The sequence below is a fragment of the Microcaecilia unicolor genome, chromosome 1 (genome assembly GCF_901765095.1).
Source record: "Microcaecilia unicolor chromosome 1, aMicUni1.1, whole genome shotgun sequence".
Lineage (NCBI taxonomy): Eukaryota > Metazoa > Chordata > Amphibia > Gymnophiona > Siphonopidae > Microcaecilia > Microcaecilia unicolor.
Genome location: NC_044031.1, coordinates 142,758,211 through 142,785,234, shown reverse-complemented (window position 1 = coordinate 142,785,234; position 27,024 = coordinate 142,758,211). Strand labels below are relative to the sequence as shown.

The following is a 27,024-nucleotide window of genomic DNA, read 5'->3' as shown; positions in this document are numbered from 1 at the left end:
TAGAACAAACATAGGGGAATTTCAATGTAAAGATAGCTCTGAGAGCCAAAACCTTAAGCTTAAAACCTTTTTTTTAAAAGGGGGAAATCAGCCATTTTGTTTTTGCGATAGAAAATGGTCTTAGAACGTGGGACAATGGCATGCTAAGACCACTTTTCCCTACTAATTAGTAGAAGAACTCAATTATAAAGCAATAAAACATATTGGGCAGACTGGATGGACCGTGCAGGTCTTTTTCTGCTGTCATCTACTATGTTACTATGTTACTATACAACTTCATCAATATCCAGAGACTTGTTTATGAATGCAATGGTGCAACTTTATAATCTTATTCACTTTTGCTCTTCATCATTTTCAAGGTTTTTTTTAACTTAAAACTCTTCAAGGTTTTTCTGATGCCATCACTGAAGGTTTTCAAGTCACTTTCTGACGAAGAAGGGCAACCTTCGAAAGCTAATCAAGAAATGTATTAAGTTATGTCCAATAAAAAAGGTATCATCTTATTTTCTTTTCCATGTTTTATTTTGTTTGATTTCTATTGAAGTCACTTTTGAAAAGTCTCAATACCTTCATTCAGTAGGGTATTAATACTTTCATGAATAAATTAAATTGGATTTGTAATGCCTGGTTTTCTAGACAGCTGCTTTACACAAACAATGTGACGTTCTGTGAGCTTTCAAATGAAACTCTGGTTGACTAAATAAGTTTTGTCAAGAACCTATTGTTCTGCGAGCACCTGCACTAAGCCAGGTTTTATTAATATTGGCTTGCCGTTTTCTGGATATATGTGGAAAAGAATTCTAAATACAATTACAAGTTGAAAGGCCAGGGAGCCATATTTTAATAAAAACTGCTCAACTGTAATCTATTTCATATCTTGAGGAAGAACAAAAATTATTAGCGTGATAGAATTGCATTTACTAATCATGCTGACTGCTGCAGAGACATCTGAAAAAAGATATTTATTAATGAAGATTTTATTTCAAAAAGCCATAATACTAACATTATATATTTCATTTTGGGCCCCTTTTACCACAGTAAAAGCGGGCTCGCGGTGACGTCAGCGTGTGGGTTTGCCATGTACTGAGGCCCCCTTTTACTGCAGCGGGTAAAAGGCATGTTGTTTTGTTTTAAAGGAAATGATCATGTAGCAAGTCAACCACTTGCTGCACAGCCATTTCCCAGGGGAGCCCTTACTGCCACCTATTTAGGAGATAGCAAGGGCTCCTACACTAACCTGGTGTTAACCGGGTGGCGTGAAGCGCTGCTCAATTACCACTGGGTAAGCCCCTGGTGCAGAACCTTTTTTTAAAAAATGGTGCACAGAGGGGGTAGGCATTACTGCCGGGCTCCTGTGGTAGCCTGGCTGTGGTGCTTGAATGATGCCTGCCAACGTTGCAGTAGCTGTACCGCGGCATTGAAAAAGGGCCCCTTTATGAATATAAAAAATAATGTTTCATTTCTAACTGTAGATATATGGCACTATAATAACTAATATCTCTCCTGTGTACTAATCCATGTTAGTGGCTGCCACGTGGCAATGCCGACACAACCCATTCAAAGTGAATGGGCTGTGTCGACATTAACGTACCAGCAGCTGCTAGTGTGACTTAGTAAAAAGGGGGGATCGTGATGAGTTTTAAATTCTTGTTTTAGGTTAATATTTTCTTGAATAACTTTAGAAATTAAAATAAACTAAAATGTGATTTAAATATGAATATATATAAACAAAAATAAGAAAACTATAACGAGCAATATATCGTACAATTTTATTCATCCTGCCAGACTTATTTAACTTCAAGCAAAAGTTTTTGCATTTCAAGTGAATAGTAAATAAATGAATTTAAAGATTTGTATGTAAATTAGTTCCAACTTAAAGACTGAAGGTTAGATGTACTAAAAGATAATAGATGACTTGTCTGATTTTAATATGAGAAGGCAAAGCCGCTACCTGATCAGTGCTCAGGCTGGCAGCAGGCCTAATTCAGTGCTAACCAGTCCTTCACCTCCACTCACATTAGCTTGCTGAATGGGGGGGTGGAGCAGGGCAGGTGCTACCTGTTTTGCTACCCTATGCAAATGATCACTGTGCTGCTCTCGCCATAGATTCCTAACCGAACCCTTTGTGGACTTCACTTTTCCCCCTAACAATACTTTAATGAATTTCTGAATGCCATTTACACATGTGGTGGGGTTAGTTTAAAGTTTTAAAAATTTTGGCTGGCAAATTTGGCACCTATGCTCCCCACAGTTCAGTAGTATGCAAGCTGTTCATTTGTGGGAGGTGGAGGGACGGCTTGCAAGTGAATGGTCTCCATGTGAAACTGTGGTAATCTACTCTAAAAATATACATAAAAGAACCTTCAATGATTTATATTATCACTAAATATTTCAACCTCAGCACTAATACCTTAGACCTGGTGAGAATATCATACATAGAAATGAATTATACACCAAAAAACAAGGCAGTCCACAAAATCTAGATGTTATCAACAGGCACATTCAGTGTGGAAGACATATCCCAGTCACAAACTTTGAACTGGATCCCAGAATATTTTACGTACATTTCCGAGTTACTAATATTGTATATCAGGTAATAAAATCATTTCTGGGGTCTTTTGAATCAGCATCTTTTTCTTTCTCATTCTCTTTTTCCTTTTATTTTTCTTTCCAGTATCTTTTTCTTTTTCTGTTTCAGTTGTCTCTCTTTTGTTTATTTACTTCAGAGAGGATACTTTAGTTCTTTCTCTTCATTACTACTCTCATTCTGATCTCTTCTGCTTCTCCCCCTGCCTGCCTTTTCCCTTCTTCCTTCTTCTCTGTTCTCACTCTGCTTTATACCCTTCTCAATGTCTCAACCTCTTCCTCATCCACTATCATCCTCATCCCCTTCTCTCTCTCTCTCTCTCATCCCTATCCCACAATCCCCTTCTCTCTAGCCTCCACTTCTCCATTCCTGGTCCTCTCCCTCCTTTTCCCTAACCCAGCCCTTCTTCTCTTTGTATCTCTTAGCCCAGACTTGGATTTAGGCATAGACAATGTAAGCAACTGCCTCCAGTGCCAAATTTTCATAGACACTGAAGTGCTTCCACTGCTGCCATGCCTCAATACAGCTTGTGTGCTCAGTGCATCGGTCCCAGCAAATAATAGCAACAGCAGCAGCAGCAGCAGAAAATCCATACTTGCTCCTAATATGAGTGGTAATCAGAATAAGGATGGGATTTGTTTTAGAATTTTAATATATTTGGCCACATTTTCAATTCTTATATTATTGTATTCTGTTATTGTTTAGTTTCATTATGTGGCAGACTACCCTTAGCCTTTCTTTCAAGTTGGGTGGTATAGAAAAGAGAATATGAGCATGAATATGAATCCACTCCAAAGCCAGACCTTCTCATCAAATTCGCCTCCACCATCAAGATTGTTTCTCTTTATCAAAGGCCAGACCACCCAATCTGCAACAATCCACAATATGAACTTCTTTTCCAGGACTATCAATGGTGTAAGACTGTTAGGCATTATTAGTATATAGATTGCAGTGGTTCAGGCAAGAGGTGTCTTTCTTCCCTCTTGCTAGTGAAGAATGGGACTCTTTCGATCAGTACAATTAATACAGAGGAGTTGAAAAGGTGCTACGTCACGGCTCTGTCTTGATTAGGTGAAGACTAGAAAGGAGAGGTACCTTGAGGGTTAATGAGGGTGTTGGACTTTGGTGGGGACTTGTCCTTGATAGAATGGTTCAGGCTTAATGTAAGGGAGATAGTGCGTAAGGGATTTGGCCTTAGTGGGGAATATCTTGATTAGGGGACTTCCAGTGCTGTGCATTTGTTGTCATTGATGGAACCATGAATTTTATAGAATAGGCTCCCAGCCTGTGGAAATTGGCACCTAAAGTTTAATGACCTTTTGTTAGTGTGAAGTAACATGATAGCACTTTTTGATAAGTTTAATCCTACAGGGTTTATTTAATAGGCTATGCTAGTTGTTAATACAGGGGGTCTTTTACTAAACATTAGCTTGAGTTATCTGCAGTAGGGCCCACAGGAATAAAACGGGCTCTGCTGCAGATAACTCGAGCTAATCTTTATTAAAAGACCCCCACAGTGTTAAAAGTATTTTGTTAAAACAGGCGCTGAACTGACAGGGTAATATGAAGGTGCATTTTCGAAAGAAACATTTAAGTCAGAATTTGGACGTTTTACAAAGATCTCCAAATTCCGAGGCAGGGAGAAGGTCATTTTTGAAAAGATTGATGTCTATCTTTGTGTTCGAAAATACCATGAACGTCCTTGGATTTGGACGTTTTGAGATTTGGATGTCTGATTTTCGGCCATTTTCGAAACAAAGACATCCAAGTCTAAAACGTCCAAAGTCAAGCCATTTGGAGGTGGGAGGAGCCAGCATTTTTAGTAGACTGGTCCCCCTGACATGCCAGGACAGCAGTCGGGCTCCCTAGGGGGCACTGCATTGAACTTCATAAAATGCTCCCAGGTACACAGCTCCCTTATCTTGTCTTCTGAGCCCCCTCAAAAACCCACAAAACCCAATACCCCCAACTGTACACCACTTACGGGTGAAGGGGGCACCTATATGTCGGTACAGTGGGTTTCTGGTGGGTTTTGGAGGGTTCACAGTTTCCTGCACAAGTGTAACAAGTAGTGGGGGGATGGGCCTTGGTCCACCTGTCTGAAGTGCACTAAACTACTCCAGGGACCTGCGTGCTGCTGTCATGGACCTGAATATGACATCTGAGGCTGGCAAGTAATGCTCTTCAACACACTGTTTGTGGGAGGGAGGAGGTTAGTGACCACTGGGGGAGTAAGGGGAGGTCATCCCTGATTCCCTCCGGTGGTCATCTGGTCATTTGGGGCACCTTTTTGTGCCTTATTCGTAACAAGAACAGGTCCAGCTCAAAATGTCCAAGTTTTAGTGCTGGACGTTTTTGCTTTGTTCCATTATGGCTCAAAGATGTCCAAGTCTTAGGAAAGCCCAAGTCCCACCTTGAACATGCCTCCGATATGCCCCCTTGGATGTCCTTCCGACGGACTTCCGAGAAAGACGTCCAAAATGGGGTTTTGATTATACCGAGTTGGACATTTCTGTGAGATGGATGTCCAAGTGCCGATTTATGTCACTTTTTGGATGTCCATCTCTTTTGAAAATGAGCCTGATGGTGTCTTTGCAGTTAATGAGAGCTACTGTAATTTCCATGAGAGTGAAATGGGGCAGAGATGGAGGGAAATGGGTAGAGACTGCACCTAACAGTTGATACAGAGGTGGTTATCATGCATTAAATGATAAGGCAGATAATGCCGCACATTTTGCACCACCTAAATAGGTATAGCTAACTGCATCGCACTGTATGCAATGAAGATAATTTGCAGTATATAAACAATATTAACTGTATGAGGAGATGGGAAGTTAACACAGAGGCTCTGCACTTACCATGTAGTAATTTTGGCAAAAACCATAAGATGACTACAAATTTTACCCCGCATTAATAAATAGGCCCTTACATAGGACAAAATCTTGTATAAATTAGATGCATTGTCTTCCTCTGTTAACTTATCTCTGCTGCATAGTCATTTACTAAATGGAGTCTATGCCACAGTCTGTATCTTAAATGCCATTATAAATATAGAAACAGAACACAATCATATGACTCATAATTTTGACATCACACCAAACTGAATCTTATTCAATTTACCATCTATCCCCTCCTCAGTATTATATCTCCTTCAACAACACCTGTTTGTTTTCAGTTGTCATTCTGACATTTGTCCTTTTTTTGTATTGTGTTGATTTTATTGTCTTAAAGACTATATATATATATATATATATATGGAATTATAATCCAACTAACAAATTAGGTAGAATACAAATTTGGTCTAGTAAAGAGTAACTTATGCTGGGGTTTACTGCTGGCTGTGTGCTAGTTTCGACACAGCCCATTCACTTTGAATGGGCGGTATCAGCAATGCCATGCAGAAGCTGCTAGCGCGGCTTAGTAAACAGACCCCTTAATCTCAAACAGCATCTACTTTCTTTCTAACAAAACTAAGTATCTCTCTAATGAAATTTGCTCTATTACTGTAGTCAATATTTGGACTATTGATTTGTCTATATGTTTACTTGTTTAAAATTTACAATAATAGCACAAGGCAAAATACAATATAAAAAAACATAACAGGGCCCTTTTACTAAGTAGCTTACTGCAGTTAAAAAGCACTACCTGCGGTAGTTTTGGGACTGACATGTTTCCCACGTGATTTTAGTTTTTAGCAGTGGAGGGGGGGGGGGGGGGGTCTGGGGCAGAGAGTAGGTATGTACTATGCTAATCAGTTAGTGCAGTTACATCACCGCAAGTTAACCAATTAATGTGTGGTCACAAGCTAACGGGGAAACTACTGCATGGCCATTAATGGGGATAATGCAAAATTGGGCCTTTACCACTGCACTAAAAGTGGCTTCAGCATATGTGAAAGACCTGTACTGGGGATAGGACTGGCCATTTTTTAGTGCAGCTTAGTAAAAGGGCCCCAATAAAAGGCACTATCCAAAAATCAAACTGAACAGTATATACCATAGGCATAATTTCTCTGCCCTGGAGAAATCTATAGACTGTACCTGCAACCGTCATAGTCTAGAGCAATCAACAACCAAACAGCATATCTAGTCATCTACTGAAATGCCCAGTTGAACAGCCAGGTTTCTGTTTATCTTCTGAATAACTCAAGCTTAGCTGCCGCAAGGTGCAGTGCATTTCATAACAGTGATTCACAGAAACCTGAAAAACCTTTCTGTATTGAATGCTAGCCTCGCTCTGAGAGCTTTGGCACACTTAGCAAGGGCTGCTGAGAAGACCTCAGGGTTCTGGCAGGTTCACAGTGACAAAGTAGGTCATTCAGATATTCATGCCTCATGTGGTTCATTTTGTTTAGCCTTAAGCATTTCAGAAATACATTTCCTGCTCTATAATTTAGGTAAATATAACTAGAGTAATGACTCACTTTGTAAGCATTAAGAGCTTGATTCAACCAAATGTGGACTTTGAAAAATATTCACTGAATTTTGTAAATTATAAAATGCTGCATACTAAATTATTACACAATCTTCTTCAACGGGGCATTTTAGTTTCCCAAGGAATAAGTCCCCATACCAATTCAATTATGCATTCCAGAGGGTTTGATGACAATATCCTGAGAAAAAACAAATCTCATTTCTTATTTCAGAATGAATGTTTAATAATGTAGATGTAAGGATTGGGCAAAATAATGTGTTAGCCTGATAAAATGATTCCAAATACAATACAGACCTCTTATGGGTCAAAAAAAGCTAAAATTATCAGCTGCACATATTAGGACTTTAAATCAGGCATGGATTTTGCTTAAAAATACCATCTTGAAAGCCGAGACCAGATGCATTCCACATATTAACAAACGTGGAAAGAAGAGCAAATGTCTGCCAGCACGGTTAAAAGGCAAAGTGAAAGAGGCTATTAGAGCCAAGAGAATATCCTTTAAAGAATGGAAAAAGGACTCAAATGAAGAAAATAAGAAGCATCATAAACACTGGCAAGTTTAGATGCCAAGCATTGATAAAGAAGGCTAAAAGAAAATATGAAGAGAAACTTGCCACAGAGGCATCAACTTACAATAACAACATTTCAGGTACATCAGAAACAGAAAGCCTGTATGGGAATCTATGGGACCGTAAGATTTTGAAGGAGCAAAAGGGCAATTCAGGGAGGACAAGGCCACAGTGGAGAGACTGAATGAATTCTTTGCTTCTGTCTTTATGGAAGAAGATGTAAGAGTACCAGAAACGTTTTTCAAAGGTGAGGATGCAGAGGAACTGAAAAAAATCTCAGTGAACCTGGAAGACATACTGATTCAAATCGACAAATTAAAGAGTAGTAAATCACCTAGATCAGATGGTGTATATCCCAGGGTGCTGAAAAAGCTCAAATATGAAATTGCTGACCTGCTGTCAGTGATCTGTAACCTGTCATTAAAATCATCTGTAGAACCTGAATATTAGAGGGTAGCTGATTTTTAAAGTAGGGTTCCAGGGTTGATCCAGGAAATTACAGACCAGTAAGCCAGACATCAGTGCCAGGCAAAACAGTGGAAACAGTGGAAAGGGGTGGTAAAAGACCAAGAATATTATAATGCTTCTGTATTGCTCCATGGTGCGATCTCACGTTGAGTATTGAATTCAATTCTAGTTGTCATATCTCAAAAAAGATATAAGAAGAATTAGAAAAGGTTCAAAGAAGAGCAATCAAAATGATAAAGGGGATGGAACTCCTTTCATATGAGGAAAGGATTAAGAGGTTAGGACTCTTCAGCCTGGAAAAGAGATGATTGAGGGGGGACATGATTGAGGACTACAAAAGTCCTGAGTGGTGTAGAACAGGTAAGTACATAAGTACATAAGTAATGCTACACTGGGAAAAGACCAAGGGTCCATCGAGCCCAGCATCCTGTCCACGACAGCGGCCAATCCAGGCCAAGGGCACCTGGCAAGCTTCCCAAACGTACAAACATTCTATACATGTTATTCCCGGAATTGTGGATTTTTCCCAAATCCATTTAGTAGCGGTTTATGGACTTGTCCTTTAGGAAACCGTCTAACCCCTTTTTAAACTCTGCCAAGCTAACCGCCTTCACTACGTTCTCCAGCAAGGAATTCCAGAGTTTAATTACGCGTTGGGTGAAGAAACATTTTCACCCAAGTAAAGTAAATCAATATTTTACTCTTTCAAAAAGTACAAAGACTAGGGAACACTCAGGGAGTTTTTTACTAAGGCGCACTCACATTTTTAGCGCACAGTTAAATTGTGAGCGCACTAAATGTTAGAGATGCCCATAGGAATGCATTGGCGTCTCTAATGTTTAGCGCCTACAATTTTAGCTCACACCAAAACCATGATTGTGCCTTAGTAAAAGACCCCTTAATGAAGTTATTTGGTAATACTTTTAAAACAATTTTAAAAGGGAAACCTTTCCCTATGAAACTATGAAACCTTTCCCTATGAAACTGATATAAAGTCTATGAGTAAAAAGTACCCACAGATATACATATAGGTGCTTTGTTTGAAAGTTGCCTCTCCGCTTTAGTTCTGTTATGATTGGGGTCAGAACCCCTCTCAAACTTACCTCTTTCCTGGGGGTCAGCTTCTTAGCTGGCTTCTGTTTCTTTTGTCTGTCCTTTCTGAGCTGGCTCTGTCTCTCTGTGCTGGCAGCTTCCAGCAGCATGACTCTAATTGTTTCACTATACTGCACCTGTGTGTGTGGACTGAGTTAGCTCTACCTCTCTTTGGGTGTACTGGCTTCAAGTGCTTCATGGTGTTGCATTGGTGTGGGTTGGGCCTCTCTGGGTCAGTGTGCTTTTGCCTAGGTCTAGGGAGTGTGACATCATCAGGGAGGGCCTTGATAAGGAAGTGGTGTTGTTTCCTTCAGGGCTTTTTGCAAAGGTTGTGTTTGCTTTAGGTAGGGTGGTGCAGTGTGCACTTCTGACTTTGTGTCTAGTTTCCCTACTTGCTTTTGCTAAGGTCCAGGTTAGTGTTAGTGCAGTGTGCACTAGTGTTTGTGTGTTTAGCTTTCCTGCTTTTCCCTTATGGTTCCCCTGCTTTTCCCTCTTGGTTTTGGAAGCATTGCTGTGTGTAGGGCTTTGGAAGCTCTGTTGTTGATAGAAGTACTTCAGGGTTTGGTGTTAGGAACACTGCAGAGTTTGCTGTTAGAAGTACTTCTGGGTTTGTGCTATTGGGAGCATTGCAGTCTTTGCTGTTGGTGTTTGGTGATTTAGAATCACTTTTGGCTTATGTGTTAGCTTCCCTGCTTTTTCCTTGTGGCTCCCCCGTCTTCCCTTTTAGTGCTAGGAGCTCTTCTGGTTGCTTGCCAGAGTAGTGCTTAGGAAGCACCTTGTTAGTTTTGTTTCTAGCTTGCTAGAGCAGTGCTTAGGTAGCTTGTAGCTTGGTGCTTAGTAGCACCTGTGTTAGCTTTGTGTTTAGTTCCCTGCTCTGTTAGTTTAGGGCTTAGGAAGTCCCTTTCTTGAGCAGGGCTTAGGAGCTCCTGTTTAGTATAGGGCTTAGGAAGTCCTTTTGTCAGTTTACTGTTAGGAACACTCCTGCTGGTCTAGGGCTTGGGAGCACGTAGATCAGTTTAGGTTTAGGAGCACTTCTGTTTCCATTCCTGGTCCCTGTGTCATCCGGTATCCAGTAAGTCCTGCCGGCTACTCGAACCCAGGAGCTCAACTCCTGGGGGGCTTAGTAGCTAAGTGCAGGTGAAACTGTGTGGACCAGTCCGGTGTGCTCCAGTCCGGTGTTCCAGTCCTGTGTCCTCCAGTCTGGGGGATTCCAGTCCAGTGTTCCAGTCTGGGGGGTTCCAGTCCTGTGTCCTCCAGACCGGGGAATTCCAGGCCAGTGTTCCAGTCCATGTGTTCCGGCTCGCTGGGCGGTGCCTGCAGTCCCTGCCGGTGTCGGTGTGCTTGCCCAGCGTTGGTTGGTGGGTTTTGCCTGCTGCTGTCACTCCTCATCAGCAGCCCAAGGGCTCACGTTTGCTCCAGAGCCCAGCCCCGCGGGCTCTGAACCTGAGAACCTGACAAGTTCTTATATCAAGCCATATCACTGCAATGTCTCTCTCCTGGTCTGTGGTCATCAGCCTCGCTCCTCCTACCACATACAATTCCTTTAGATTTTTGTACCCCAAATGCATCATTCTACATTTCTTTGTATTAAAGGTTAATTGCCAAGCATCTGACCAGACTTCTAGCTTTTGAAGGCTACTTCTCAGTTTGCCTGCTCCCTCCAGGGCATTCACTCTATTGCAGATCTTTGTGTCATCTGCAAAAAGGCAAATTTTTCCCTTCCAACCCTTCTGAGGTATCACACACAAAAATGTTGAAAAAATCAATTCCAGGACTGATCCCTGAGGTATTCCCCTACTTACTTACCTTTCTCTCTTGCAAATGAATGTCATTTACCATTGCCCTCTGTCATCTATTTGACAACAACATTTTCATCCAGCTGACCACCTTCAGACCCAATTCCAGGCTGGACAGTCTGTTTATAAGTCTTCTTTGAGGAACTGTATCAAAGACTTTGCTGGGAGAATGGGCGTGCAAGTGGCAGATGAAGTTCAATGTTGACAAGTGCAAAGTGATGCATGTGGGTAAGAGGAACCCGAATTATAGCTACGTCTTGCAAGGTTCCGCGTTAGGAGTTACGGATCAAGAAAGGGATCTGGGTGTCGTCGTCGATGATACGCTGAAACCTTCTGCTCAGTGTGCTGCTGCGGCTAGGAAAGCGAATAGAATGTTGGGTGTTATTAGGAAGGGTATGGAGTCCAGGTGTGCGGATGTTATAATGCCGTTGTATCGCTCCATGGTGCGACCGCACCTGGAGTATGTGTTCAGTACTGGTCTCCGTATCTCAAAAAAGATATAGTAGAATTGGAAAAGGTACAGCGAAGGGCGACGAAAATGATAGTGGGGATGGGACAACTTTCCTATGAAGAGAGGCTGAGAAGGCTAGGGCTTTTCAGCTTGGAGAAGAGACGGCTGAGGGGAGATATGATAGAAGTGTATAAAATAATGAGTGGAATGGATCGGGTGGATGTGAAGCGACTGTTCACGCTATCCAAAAATACTAGGACTAGAGGGCATGAGTTGAAGCTACAGTGTGGTAAATTTAAAACGAATCGGAGAAAATTTTTCTTCACCCAACGTGTAATTAGACTCTGGAATTCGTTGCCTGAGAATGTGGTACGGGCGGTTAGCTTGACGGAGTTTAAAAAGGGGTTAGATAGATTCCTAAAGGACAAGTCCATAGACCGCTATTAAATGGACTTGGAAAAATTCCGCATTTTTAGGTATAACTTGTCTGGAATGTTTTTACGTTTGGGGAGCGTGCCAGGTGCCCTTGACCTGGATTGGCCACTGTCGGTGACAGGATGCTGGGCTAGATGGACCTTTGGTCTTTCCCAGTATGGCACTACTTATGTACTTATGTACTTATGAAAACCAAGTATACCACATCCAGTGCTTGCCCTTTAGCTTGATCTCTGGTTACTCAATCAAAGAAATCACTAAGATGTTTCTGGCACGATCTGCTTCATGTAAAACTATGGTGCTTTGGATCTTGCGACCCACTGGACTGCATAAAAAATATTAAGGATTTTACAAAGGGCTCCCACTAATAGATTGATTTCAACTCTTACACATTTCTGACTAGCAAAGCAATGCTAACAACCTGGTATGCTTACTCCCAAGTCAAGCTGGCACAAGCCATAACCATATCTCCTCTCTTCCCCACCCTCAGGAAATGAAGTATATGCCAGAGCACTAAAGCAGAACCTACTTCAAATGGAGACATGATAACAGCTGTTAGACTTGCCCCACTCTCAATGAATGCCATGATAAAAACAGCATTATTGCCTCCCTAAAATATATCCATAAAAGCAGCTTTACCAACCACCTAATATTTACATTACTATAAAAGCTGCATAACCCCCTGAAAAACATGGGTTCAGCCAAGGGAAGTATTGCCTCACCAATTTGCATCATTTCTTTGAAGGCATGAATAAATATGAGGATAAAGGTGAGCTGGTTAATGTAATGTATCTAGAATTTCATAAAGCTTTTGATAAAGTTCCTCATGAGAGACTCCTGAGAAAAATAAAGAGTCATGGGATAGGAGGCAAGGTTCTGGTGTGGATTAGAAATTGGTTATTGGACAGAAAACAGAGGGTAGAGTTAAATAGTCATGTCTTTTAATGGAGGAGGGTGAACAGTGGAGTGCCGCAGGGATCTGTACTAGGATCGGGGATATTTTATATATTTATAAATGATATGGAAATCGGAACGATGAGTGAGGTGATTAAATTTGCAGATGATAAAAAACTATTCAAGGTTGTTAAAACATGTGCGAACTGTGAAATATTGCAGGAAGACCTTAGGAAATTAGAAGATTGGGCATCCAAATGGCAGATGAAATTTAATGTGGACAAGTGCAAGGTGATGCACATTGGAAAGAATAATCCGAATCATAGTTACCTGATGCTAGGGTCCACCTTGGGAGTCAGAAAAAGATCTGGGTGTCATTGTAGATAATATGCTGAAATCTTCTGCCCAGTGTGGCGGCAGCCAAAAAAGCAAACAGGATGCTAAGAATTGTTAGGGATAGTGATTAAAACCGAAAATACTATAATACCCTTGTATCGCTCCATGGTGCATCAGCCTCTTGAGTATTGTGTTCAGTTCTGGTCGCCGTATCTCAAAAAATATATAGCGGAATTAGAAAAGGTTCAAGGAAGGGTGACCAAATGCTAAAGGGGATGGAACTCCTCTTGTATGAGGAAAGGCTAAAGAGGTTAGCACTCTTCAGCTTAGAAAAGAGATGATTGAGAGGGGATATGATTGAGGTCTACAAAATCCTGAGTGGTATAGAATGAGTAGAAGTAAATTGATTTTTTTTACTCATTCTAAATTACAAAGACTAGGAGACACTTGAGGAAGTTACGTGGAAATACTTTTAAAACAAATAGGAGGAAATATTTTTTCACTCAACGAGTATTTGGGCTCTGGAACTTTGACGGAGGATGTGGTAACAGCAGTTAGTGTATCTGGGTTTAAAAAAGGTTTCGACAAATTCCTGGAGGAAAAGTCCATAGTCTGCTATTGAGACAGACATGGGAAGCAACTGCTTGCCCTGGGATTTGTAGTATGGAGTGCATTATTCTGTGACATTGCCGGCCCACTTAAATTACTTTAAATAACAGGCGGATAGGGTAACTGTTTTGTAAACATATGGTTAAGCTCTGGAACTCATTGCTGGAGCAAGTAGTAAAAGCAGTTAAGATAGCTGGGTTTAAAAAAGGTTTGAATAAATTCCTGGAGGAAAATTCTATAAACCAATAAGATAAACCTGGAGAAAGTCACTGCTTATCCCTGGAGTCAAATAGCATGGAACCTTGGTATTTTTGGGACTCTACCAAGTACTTGTGACTTGGGGGGGTTGTTTACTATAGCTTAGCCAAATGGGCCCTGCTGCAGATAACTCGAGCTAAGCTTTAGTAAACAACCCCCTTGGATTGGCCACTATTGGAAACCTTTGGTCTGACTCCAGTGTTATTTTACTGAAAATGCAATCAAGTAATGGAATTGGTTGATGGGGAATTTGATTGAGACATTAAACATAGCTAAGTTTAAAAGACATTTGGACATGTTCTAAGATGATAAGTCTATAAACAATTATTAGACAGATAAAAATGGGAAAGATACTGCTTATCCCTGGGAGCAAGCAGTAAGGAATGGATGTTATCTCTGAGACCTGATGTGCATCCTGTAGAGGGGCATTTTCATAAGAAACGTCCAAGTTGCAATTTGGACGTCTTTGCAAAATGTCCAAATCCAGAGGCGGGGAAAACCGTATTTTTGAAAAAAGATGGATGTCCATCTTTCGTTTCGAAAATACGGTAAGAGACATCCAAATCCTTAAATTTGGACATCCCTAGATTTGGACGTCCCTAGACATGGACGTTTCTAACTTTCAGCAATTTTCGAAACCAAAGACGTCCATGTCAAAAACATCCTAATGCAAGCCATTTAGATGTGGGAGAAGCCAGCATTTGTAGGGCACTGGTCCCCCTGACATGCCAGGACACCAACTGGGCACCCTAGGAGGCACTGCAGTGGACTTCATAAAATGCTCCAAGGAACATAGATCCCTTACTTTGTGTGCTGAGCCCCCCAAAACCCACTACCCACAACTGTACACCACTACCATATGGGTGAAGGGGGCACCTATATATATATATGGATGCAGTGGGTTTCTGGTGGGTTTTGGAGAGCTTGCTGTTTCCTCCACAAATGTAACAGGTAGGGGGGGTATGGGCCTGGGTCCGCCTGTCTGAAGTGCACTGTAGTACCCACTAAAACTGCTCCAGGGACCTTCATGCGCTGTTATGGACCTGAGTATGACATCTTAGGCTGGCACAACATATTTTTAAAGATGTTTTTTGAGGGTGGGAGTTGGTTATTGACCACTGGGGGAGTAACAGGAGGTCATCCCCGATTCGCTCCGGTGGTCATCTGGTCATTTCAGGCACTTTTTTTTGCCTTATTCGTAATTAAAACACGTCCAGGTGAAAACGCCCAAGTGTTCGTCAGGGACGTCCTTGCTTTTTTCGATTATGGGTCAAAGGCATCTAAGTGTTAGGCACGCCCAAGTCCCACCTTCGCTACACCTCTGACACGCCACATTGAAATTTGGACATCCTTGCGACAGACTGCAGTTGAAGATGTCCAAAATCGGGTTTCGATTATACTGATTTAGATGTCTCTGGGAGAAGGACGTCCATCTTCCGATTTATGTCAAAAGATGGACGTCCTTCTCTTTTGAAAATGAGCCCATTAGTGACCCAGATTGACTAATATGAGAGACAGCATGCTGGGCTTGATGAATCTTTGGTCTGAGCCAGCATGACACAGGCAGACCTTATGCTCTTAGGGGTCCTTTTACAAAGGCTCTAGCATTTTTAGTGCATGTAAAAATTAGCATGTGCTAAATGCTAGAGACACCCATAGGAATATATGGGTGTCTCTATTGTTTAGAGTGTGCTAAAAACGCTAGTATGCCTTTGTAAAATACCCCATTAGAGTCTTATGTTTCATTGTATTGATTTCAAGATGGTAATTGCAGATTAGTTCTTGCTAATGTCTCATCAGAAAATATTACTGTATATGACTATTTATATTGGAATCGAACAGCCACTTTCAGTTAATAGTGTTCCTTACTTTTTACTGGCCTACGTTTAAGAACATGAGCTGATGACTTAGCCATGAAAGGCTATCCAATGCCATGCTATCTCATGGGTTCTCCAGTCCCCTTTAAAAACTTTCTACAAATTCATAACTCTTGAAGTGGAAATCTAAATCAGAATCTGTTCCATGTTTCATTTTCTTGTTTGTAACAGCGGATAATTTAGAAAACTCTTGTGGAATAAAATCAACTCACTTAAAGAAAACATTTGCTAAACCAAAGGCATCAGTAATGAAGCAGCAAATTAATTTTTGATCTATAGTTCTAAATTTATGTTAATTGAGCCCCAGTTTAATTATTTGCTGTTAGTATTTCTCAGGAAAGACAGGTTACCAGTGAAATTCTGTATAGCAATATTAGAAATGTAAGGAGAAGAGTCCTATGTTTTGTCTGGCTACAGAAAGCTAGTGTTTCAAGTATTAACTGATGGGAAATATTTGTGACCTATTGATCTGTACAGAGTCCATGAAAGTAAAATTGTGGGGCCAGTTTACTAGAAACGTTTGCATTTAAGTATGAACATTGATATCATATTAACCAGTAAGATAATGATATGCGTGCATGGTAGTGTGTTGTAAAATTATGACTAAGCAGTAATAACCACTGTGCATCATTGTGAGCATGCACGTTCTGGTTTTCTCCCACTTCCTCCAACTTTCTTGGAAAAGATTCAAAAGGCAAGTACCTTAGCACAGCATGCAGAAAGGGAACATCTCTTGGACCTATTCAAGCAGGCAGAGAATTTGGTGATAGAGACAGAGGGGGCCTTTTATTAAGCCGTAGTAGGTACTAGCTTGTGCCTACCCCATGCCAAAAAGCACAGCTGTGGGATGCACTGAAGCATCCTGTGGTAGAGTACCGATCAGCATGTGTTAATCCAGCACTAAAAATAGTTTTTAAAAACTTTTTTGGTGTGGGGGTGTGTCTATGGCTGGAGAGTAGGCATGTCCTGCACTAATTGGGTAGCATGGGTACAATGCTGATTACTGCCCAATTAGCGCCATGCACCAGAAAATAAAAAATATTTTCCAGCGGGTGTAGCAGACGTGCATCAAAAGAGAAACTACTGCCCGGGCCATGTGGTAGCCAGGTGGTAGTTCAAAATTCACATGTATAGGGCATGCGAATGTGCCTATGCAGCTTAGTAAAAGGGCCCCAGGTTAACAGTAAAATAACCCATTTTAACAGTAGCCCACTTTGATAACTTCCCTCCTCAGTTGCTTTTGAATATCAAGCCGTTTTTCAAGATATCTATACATATTACTAATTTTTCCTTTTGGTGCTGTATTTTACTTTAAGTGAGTTCTGGCAATAGCAATACCTTTCAAGATAGTGGTGAACTTGTGACAAAATGTAAGACCAAAACATATACCCCCATATTCTATATACGGCGTGCCGAGTAGTGCATGTAAATTTGAGTACAAGGCAAATTTATGCATGCTACAAAGTTAAGTACAAGCCAATTAGTCTTGATAATTGGCCGCTAAGAACCAATTATCAACACTAATTAGGCATATTTGGAATTTATGTGAACTTCTTTTTATACCTATTCTAAAAAGCGACACGTAAATTCCTACATGCACAGCATAGGAGGAGTATGGGCGTGTTGGGGCCATCAATCACATCTACATGCGTGGTTATAGAATTTGGGGGGGGGAGCATGCCTAGTTTTAGGTGCAGGCACTTATACCAGCTTTTCACTGGCATAAATGGCTACACCTAAACCAAAGCACATCCACCCGGCCTAAAATAGCACAAGGTAGCGTTAAAAATAAACCGTCTTAACAGTAGTCCATGTTGATACCCACCTCCCCTTCTTAGGATCTCAACAGCAAAAACGCTGACCTTAATTTAGGGGAATAGTTATCAGTAGGCTACCATTAAGACATGGTTATTTTAATTTCCCCTCTTCAATCAGTTATCCAGTAGTGGCCTGAATATCACTGCTAATCGTATAACACTTCTGGGTCAGTACAGAAACCCAGGTATGAGTGCTGAATATCTGTCCAGCTTTTTTCTTAAACACTGACTGTCACACTTCAATATCAGCCAGTATGCTCATAAAATTAGGCCTGTCATTCATTTAACTTAGGGGCCCTTTTACTAAGCTTAACACAGCTTAAAATGGCCTACCACAGAATGTGCTCGGGCAGCCTGCTGTAACGGTCAAATAATATTTTTAAGTGCACAATAACTGTCCACTTAAAGATATATACATATTTTTGGGAGAGGGCATGCTTGCGCTAACTGGTTAGAGCAGCTACATTAGCATGTGCTAATTGGTTGGTGCATGGATACTGCGTGAGCTCTTACCACCTACAAATTGAGTGGTGGTAAGTGCTTATACGGTAAATTTCATTAATGGCTGAGCGCTAATGGCAAAAAGGATATTTTTATGACTGCAGTAAAAATGGCCATAGCGCATGAAAAAAAAAACATGTAAGGACATACTAAGGCCACTTTTTACTGCAGCGTAGTAAAAGTGCCTCTTAATGATCCTGGTGCCGAAACTCAGTGCCAAGCTGATCATCTTTTTTCACCACCCTAAAGCAGCCCTTACTGCCAAACAGGAGTTTAGTGAAATTTTATAAATGTACTATAAATCTAGGAAGTCAGCCCTCGTAAAATTTCCAAAGAGGCACTTGTATACGGTCCTGCATAGCAGGAAAGCTGCAGTGTGACTTTCCTCAAGAAATTTGTAAAGACAGGCCCAGAATCTGAACAATTAAAGACAGAAGGCCTGGAAATAAATCTTTATTGATCAGTATTTTCTGAATCCTGGAATGTCTTTTAATGGATTGTTTCATAGTGCTGTAAGGCATCTGAAATTATACTTGAAGTCATGAAACTGTTCACATCTCAGCAACGAAGGTCCCATAGCTGCTAAATACTCAAAGAGCAATTTTCTTGACAATGCATCTCAAATACAAATACTGTATCTCGGCCACAGAACCAATTTAACAAGAAGAAACCAATATGATATTTTCTAACTTCAGTACAATACACACAGGACATGTTGGCTAATGATTTGAAACCAGCAAACTTGCTTTAGTACAGAAAAAAAAATAATCTACTTATTTATGGATTCATTCTCCTTGTTGAACTGTTGCAGTCTGCTGTGCCATTCACAGGAAGAGATCTGAGTTAGAATTAGAATCAGATGAGTTACTAAAAGAAAGGTACATTTTGTATAGATTTTACAAATTTCAGATACACTAATTACTCCTTATTTACACAGCATGTGTTTATGTTTCTATTCATCCCATATTTTCATCTTTTGCATGTTCTCTCAACTTTTTAATTTCTTTGTGCACTTTTTTTCAAGAACATAATTTGTTTTTAATGTACCTTTAACAGTATAAGTGATTGTTGTATTCATCATTAATTTGTATCTATGGAAATCAAACAGTTGAAAATCTGCTCCACCTGTGACTCTACCAAAAAGGCCCTTATGTTACCATGGTGCAGCAATGAAATAAAAGAGAAGGAGGAAAGAAAAATAATATTTCATTAAGATATAGATGAACTTGTTTGGGATAAATCCCAATCCCTTCTGACCAAGGGATGAGCAAGACATTTGAACCCCCTGTTTACAAAGCTGTGCTAGTGGCTGCTGGTGCGGTAATGCTGACACAGCCCATTCACTTTGAATGGGCTGTGTCGGCATTGCTGCGCGACTTTGTATACAGGGGTGTTGGGGTCCAACCAGGAAAGACTATGGGGCCCTTTTACAAAGGCGCATTGAAAAATGCCCTGCAGTAGTGTAGATATGTGTTTTAGGCACGCGCAGAATCATTTTTCGGCACATCTGTAAAAAATGCCTTTTTAAAATATTTGCCGAAAATGGACATGCGGCAAAATAAAAATTGCTCCACGTGCATTTTGGGTCTGAGACCTTACCGCCAGCCATTGACCTACCTGTAAAGTCTCACGTGGTAACCGGGCGTTAATGACCTATGTGTGTCAAAGTCCACTTGCCGCGTGCCCAATATGCGAAAATAAAAATTATTTTTCAGATGCGCGTATCGGACACGCACCAAAAATGGTATTACCGCAAGAGCCATGTGGTAGCCAGGCGGTAACTCCATTTTGGTGCACGTTGGGTACCCGTAGACACTTATGTGGCTTGGTAAAAGGGCCCCTATAAATACAAGCTATTCACACCAAAGGCCCTAAAATATGATGTGACTTGCACTTAGTGCAAAAAAGTGCAAAAAAAACCATGTATTTTTTTTCCACTATGTGCACTTTTGCCAATTTATATTACAAAAGTACACTGTGCAGTAGTAATTCTATATATGGCACTCAAAACTGTGTACACAAATTTGGGTGTGTGCTCGATTTGTATATGCAATTTAATTGTCAAATGAGCCAATTAGTGCTAATAATTGGGCAGTAATAATCAATTATCAGTGTTAACTGTCATTGATTCAAATATACACATACATCTTTAGGCACTGGGATACATGTGTAAATTTTACATGAGGATCAGAAAAGAGGATGTGGCCACAAGAGGGACATGGGTGGATCAAGGACATTCCTGGAATTTGCACACAGTGTTACAGAATAAGGGAGATCCACGAGCATTTACACCAGTTTTCAGTTGATGTAAATCCTCATGACTAAAGGTTTGGCACAGATCCCGCTGCCAAGCACTATTCTGTAAATGGTGCCCAACTTGGAGCGCCGTTCATAGAATAGCACTTATCGGTGGATACTCTATAGCACACCTAGCATTCCAGGCTGAAATCTAAGCATATTTTATAACAATGTGTGTCACTTAATTGGCTTATCAAGCTAATCAACATTAATAACAGCACCTAACAAGCAATAATGAGCTGTAATTGGCAATAATTAGAATTTACATGCACAACTCGCTAAGCATATTCTGCAATGAACTGCGCCTACATTTACTACTACTACTACTACTACTATTTAGCATTTCTATAGCGCTACAAGGCATACGCAGTGCTGCACAAACATAGAAGAAAGACAGTCCCTGCTCAAAGAGCTTACAATCTTCCTTTGTGTAAAAGTTTATAGAAATAATGAGCTGTTGCAATACTAAAATCACATAAAGCCACTCATGTAAAAAGAAAATGTGAAAACGAGTGCACAAAAACCAGCTTTACAGGCCCATTTTGTTTGCAAAGAGAACTACAATTCCCCCAGGAGAGGGGTTCAGGGAAACCTCTGTTTTAGACTGGAGGGCCCTCTAATTTTTCAGAGCCACCATGCAAAGAGCTGGGGGGGTTTAATTATCATATGCTGCCACAGCCCAAAACATGTAAAGTTTCTTAATGTAGCAATGTGTGAAAATTATCATGTGAAATGTAGCTACTGCTGTGCATGAGCCAAGAGCTCATTTGCATCTTCTAGCTACATCTTGCAGGAATGGGTACTAACTAGTGAAAGGTTTCATGCATTAGTGCATAGGCACTCTAGACTGCAGTTTCCATATTTATCAAGTGCCAATCTTTTTTGAACTAATCAGCAAACAGATATTCACAAATATTTCTTCATGTTCAAAGACCTGAAAGGCTTATGCTATTCCAAATCTTTGTATATGAAAAGCCACTGTTACTACATCTTCTGGCAAAGATTTTCAGAACAACTATTCGTTGAGTGAAAAAATATTTCCTCCTATTATTTAAAAAACTATTTCCATGTAACTTCACTGCATGTCCCCTAGTCTTTGAACTTTTTGAAAGAGTAAAATAATTGATTCATTTTACTCATTCTACACCTTTCAGGATTTTGTAGATCTCAATCATATCATATATTGCCTGACTTATCTAGGATGACCCAAGCCAGAGAATGAATTTTTGGTATTCCTTTTCAAATTTCCTTGTCATTGTTTTGTTTTATATGGTGATAAGAACTTTTTTTTGTTTTTTGGCCCAAAACAGCTCAAAGATTTCTTTAATATGGGGCATTCACAGTCAGCAACTTTCCCCAGAAAAACAAATATAAAATATCTTTGGCATAACAGGGCTGCAGTTTTATTAACACACTTTCATATCACAAAATAATAATGATAATTTTGCAACCAAATTTGTTCTCCCATGCCAGTGAAAATAGTAATCACATAATTCTAAATCAACCTAGTGTTTAACATCTAGTCAAAATGTGAACATGAAACTTTCTTCTTGGTCATCCAAAACTCCATGATGTCACCAAGCATTTTCGGTCCAAGACTCCCCCAAACTTTGTTACATGGCATTCATGCTATTTCTCAAGCAGTAGTGTAGCAGAGCATAAAACCATGCTCAGTTTCAATGTCCATACTCCTTCAGCTGCAACTCTTATAGGTTTGCTTTCCAAGCCTGCCAAGCTGAGACAAATTATCACCCCACTCCCTTGTACTAAATGACTTTCATGCTTCTCAAAGTAAGGGAGGGAGGGTGAGGAAACCACCTTCACCCAATGCCAAGAAAAAATAGCCTTCCTCCCACAGCACCATCCCTCCCATTGGCTCCCAACCACAATTAATCACCTCAACCCCTGCCAACGCAGAGTTCCCATATTATCCAGCCCCATTGTAAGTCTGGGTCTTCCTTTGTCTGCTTGGAAAATTCATGCACTAGAGGGGGCACTGCCATGAGTTTCCTTAGGGGCCCTTTTACCAAGCGGTGGTAGTCATAACACCATGTTGCCTCACTCCAAATTGGTTCTACCGCTGGGCTCGCTCAAGAGCCCAGCAGTAGTTCTGGCTTTCGGCAAGCAGTGATTATGGTGCACAAAAAACTTTTATATTTTCTAGTGCAGGGGCATGCTCGGTGATAATCAGGCAGCACTATGCGTTTCCCGGTTACCGCCGGAGCCCTTACTGTCTTCTAAATGGGAGGCGGTAAGGGCTTCCCTGGGAAATGGCTTAGCGCGTGACCATTTCCTCACAGGAAAAAAACCTACCTTTTACCGGTGGTGGTAAAAGGGGGCCTCAGTGTGCGGCAAACCCACGTACTGACACCACCACATGGCCCCTTTTACCACTGTTTGGTAAAAGGACCCCTTAATGAGCTGCAGTCATTCCTCAATAGTTCTTTTCTAATATATTAAAACTATTCAGAGTTTATTTCCTTTTTTGTTCCTGTATCTTGTGGGGTAAAGATTTGTAACTGATTTTTTGTTTTCTGGTCGACTGATCTCAGATATTTTCTTTGGATTTTAAATATTCACAAACATCTCACCCATTCTAATTTTAAAAATATTTTCGACTCAAATTCTAACTAGGTTGAAACTGACACTAATTATCAATGTAAATTCTACAGAAAAATGCAAAATCAAACTAGATTGGAAGAAGTTCACTGATGACTAACAACACCTTTTCTGTCTCCTAATCAGAATTTTAACAAAATTAACATCAGAACTTCAGATGTTCTTTATGCAAAACTATGTTCTATTGTCAAGTCCTTCTACAATTATCTATATGTTCTTCCTGCCACCGTTCAAAATCTGTAGAAAAGCAGCCATACTATAAAAGTACTGTCAGGCCTTACACAGCACCAACCCTACCTATGAAAAGGCTGAACCATGAATATTTTGTTAGACCCTAAGATAACAATGCACATTCTATTGGGAAAAACAGAACAAGCCAGACTGCTACACAAAGATAGTAAGACTAGCAGAATACTGCTCCCTTCAACCAAACGTGTAAAGCACAAACAGTCCCTCATCAAATAAAGGAGAAGGGAGCACAAAATAGAACTAGAAATAAGCAGATAAAAATGTAACTGAAAACCCAAAGAAGTCAGACTGTGTCTGCAGTACAATACAATAGAAACAGAAATGTATTTCCTTTTGTATTGAATAAAATATAAGGACATCAGAGATATACATTTTCCAACGTTGGCATATTCTGATTAATACATTCAAAATAAAATGCTGTTTCTACCTTTGCTGTTTGAGCATTTTCTGCTGGATTCTATAAATTGTGCTTTAGTTTCTGCGCTGAAATCGAAGCGTATCCTATAACAATGCGTGTAACTTAATTGGTTAACTAGTTAATCAGTGCTGTCAATTGGATGTTAACAAGCAATTATCAGCACTAATTGGCATTAAGATTTCCACAAACTCGCTAAGCGTATTTTGTAAAGTGGTACACATAAATTCTAAGTTGTACAGTTGAAAAGGGGGCGTGGCTATAGGCGGGGTGGGGGCGTTTCTAAAATTTATACGGTTGTTATAGAATATACCTGCTCTACGCCTAATTTAGGCATTTGGATTTATGCCAAGTAAAACAAGGCATAAATGGCCACAACTAAATTTGGTTGCATGGAAAGGATTTCTATACATGTAATTCCAGGAATAACATGTATAGAATGTTTGTACGTTTGGGAAGCTTGCCAGGTGCCCTTGGCCTAGATTGGCCGCTGTCATGGACAGGATGCTGGGCTCAATGGACCCTTGGTCTTTTCCTAGTGTGGCATTTCTTATGTACTTATGTACCGTGCAGAAATGTAAGCCTATTCTATCAAATTTAGGCGTACTTTAGGGAATACACCTAGACTTATTTTTGTTCCACGTGGAATTTTCAGGCAGAATATATAGAATCTAGCACTTTATGTTTTAAATTGTTTTAGTCCCAGTCTCACTTTTCTGTTTGTCCTTGTCTGTTCCCTCTTAAATGCCTTCAGGGTCTGCTGCCCATTTGCCATTTTTTCCTCTCTTTCACATTGAAGTTTCCCTTTGAGCTCTTTCCTCCATTCCTTACTTGTCTACCTGTTGATTCAGATTTCACCCTTCTTTTCACCCCCCCCCCCCCCCCCCCCAGCTCTCAATCTCCCTCTTTTTACTTTTCACCTTGTCTCATTTCCTTCCCAGCCCATCTCTCCACTCTTACCCTCTGCCAAGCTTTCTCATTCTCCCATCTCACTCTTTCACCAGCCTATTATTTCTTTCTTGTTTTTACCCACCCCCTCCTATTCCCACTTCCACTTTTTGTACTCATAGTAACATAGTAACATAGTAGATGACGGCAGAAAAAGACCTGCACGGTCCATCCAGTCTGCCCAAGAAGATAAATTCATATGTGCTACTTTTTTATTTGTACTGTCCTCTTCAGGGCACAGACCGTATAAGTCTGCCCAGCACTAGTCCCGCCTCCCAACCACCAGCCCTGGCACAGACCGTTTAAGTCTGCCCAGCACTAGCCCCGCCTCCCAACCACCAGCTCTGCCACCCATTCTAGGCTAAGCTCCTGAGGATCCCTTCCTTCTGCACAGGATTCCTTCATGTTTATCCCATGCATGTTTGAATTCCGTTACCATTTTCATCTCCACCACCTCCCGCGGGAGGGCATTCCAAGCATCCACCACCCTCTCCGTGAAAAAATACTTCCTGACATTCTTCTTGAGTCTGCCCCCCTTCAATCTCATTTTATGCCCTCTCGTTCTACCGCCTTCCCATCTCCGGAAAAGGTTTGATTGCGGATTAATACCTTTCACATATTTGAACGTCTGTATCATATTCAAATATTTGAAAGGTATTAATCCGCAAACAAACCTTTTCCGGAGATGGGAAGGCAGTAGAATGAGAGGGCATAAAATGAGATTGAAGGGGGGCAGACTCAAGAAGAATGCTTTTAATATATTTATAAATGATTTAGAAATGGGAGTAACTAGCTAGGTAATTAAATTTGCTGATGATACAAAGTTATTCAAAGTTGTTAAATCGCGACAGGATTGTGAAAAATTACAAGAGGACCTTACGAGACTGGGAGACTGGGCGGCTAAATGGCAGGTGACGTTTAATGTGAGCAAGTGCAAGGTGATGCATGTGGGAAAAAAGAACCCAAATTATAGCTACATCATGCAAGGTTCCACGTTAGGAGTTACGGACCAAGAAAGGGATCTGGGTGTCGTGGTCGATAATACACTGAAACCTTCTGCTCAGTGTGCTGCTGCGGCTAGGAAAGCGAATAGAATGTTGGGTATTATTAGGAAAGGTATGGAAAACAGGTGTGAGGATGTTATAATGCTGTTGTATTGCTCCATGGTGTGACCGCACCTTGAGTATTGTGTTCAATTCTGGTCGCCGCATCTCAAGAAAGATATAGTAGAATTGGAAAAGGTGCAGAGAAGGGCGACTAAAATGATAGCGGGGATGGGACGACTTCCCTATGAAGAAAGATTAAGGAGGCTAGGGCTATTCAGCTTGGAGAAGAGATGGCTGAGGGGAGACATGATAGAGGCATATAAAATAATGAGTGGAGTGGAACAGTTGGATGTGAAGCGTCTGTTCACGCTTTCCAAAAATACTAGGACTAGGGGGCATGCGATGAAACTACAGTGTAGTAAATTTAAAACAAACCGGAGAAACGTTTTCTTCACCCAACGTATAATTAAACTCTGGAATTCGTTGCCGGAGAAAGTGGTGAAGGTGGTTAGCTTAGCAGAGTTTAAAAAGGGGTTGGATGGTTTCCTAAAGGACAAGTCCATAAACCGCTACTAAATGGACTTGGGAAAAATCCACAATTCCAGGAATAACATGTATAGAATGTTTGTACGTTTGGGAAGCTTGCCAGGTGCCCTTGGCCTTGATTGGCCGCTGTCATGGGCAGGATGCTGGGCTCGATGGATCCTTGGTCTTTTCCCAGTATGGCATTACTTATGTACTTATGTATATGTACTTATGTTAGGAAGTATTTTTTCATGGAGAGGGTGGTGGATGCTTGGAATGCCCTCCCGTGGGAGGTGGTGGAGATGAAAACGGTAATGGAATTCAAACATGCATGGGATAAACATAAAGGAATCCTGTGCAGAAGGAAGGGATCCTCAGGAGCTTAGCCTAGAATGGGTGGCAGAGCTGGTGGTTGGGAGGCGGGGCTAGTGCTGGGCAGACTTTTACTCACTTTCTTCCTACCCCTTTACTTTATTCTGGCTCTCATCCCCTCACTAATCCCAGCTCTTTAGCTGTTGGCCATTCTCTCCAATCTCTTTCTTCTGCACTAGAGGGGGCACTGCCATGAGTTTCCTTAGTGGCCCTTTTACAAAGCTATGGTAGCTATACCACCACATCATCATGCTCTTTTTTTTTTTGGTCCTGTATCTTGTGGGCTAAAGATTTGTAACTGATTTTTTGTTTTCTGGGATTAAGTAGGGGAGGGGACCTTGTATTCTCTTCTATTCAAGAGAGTGGAAAATAAAGGAGAAAGATGCTATAATAAATAGGGAATAACTTTGTAGGTGATCACACTCTGG

General features: G+C 40.8%; 1 protein-coding gene and 1 long non-coding RNA gene across 2 annotated transcripts in view; one reads left to right on the top strand and one right to left on the bottom strand.

Annotated features, from left to right (window-relative positions):
• The window catches only part of NXPH1 (neurexophilin 1), a 628,822-nt gene that overhangs the window by 13,656 nt on the left and 588,142 nt on the right, over positions 1-27,024 (bottom strand). The gene's annotated exons all lie outside the window — the stretch shown is intronic.
• LOC115468919 lies at positions 1,194-20,931 on the top strand. The gene is made up of 3 exons (XR_003941933.1): positions 1,194-1,293; positions 18,462-18,467; positions 20,920-20,931. It is a non-coding gene; the product is annotated as an uncharacterized LOC115468919 (long non-coding RNA).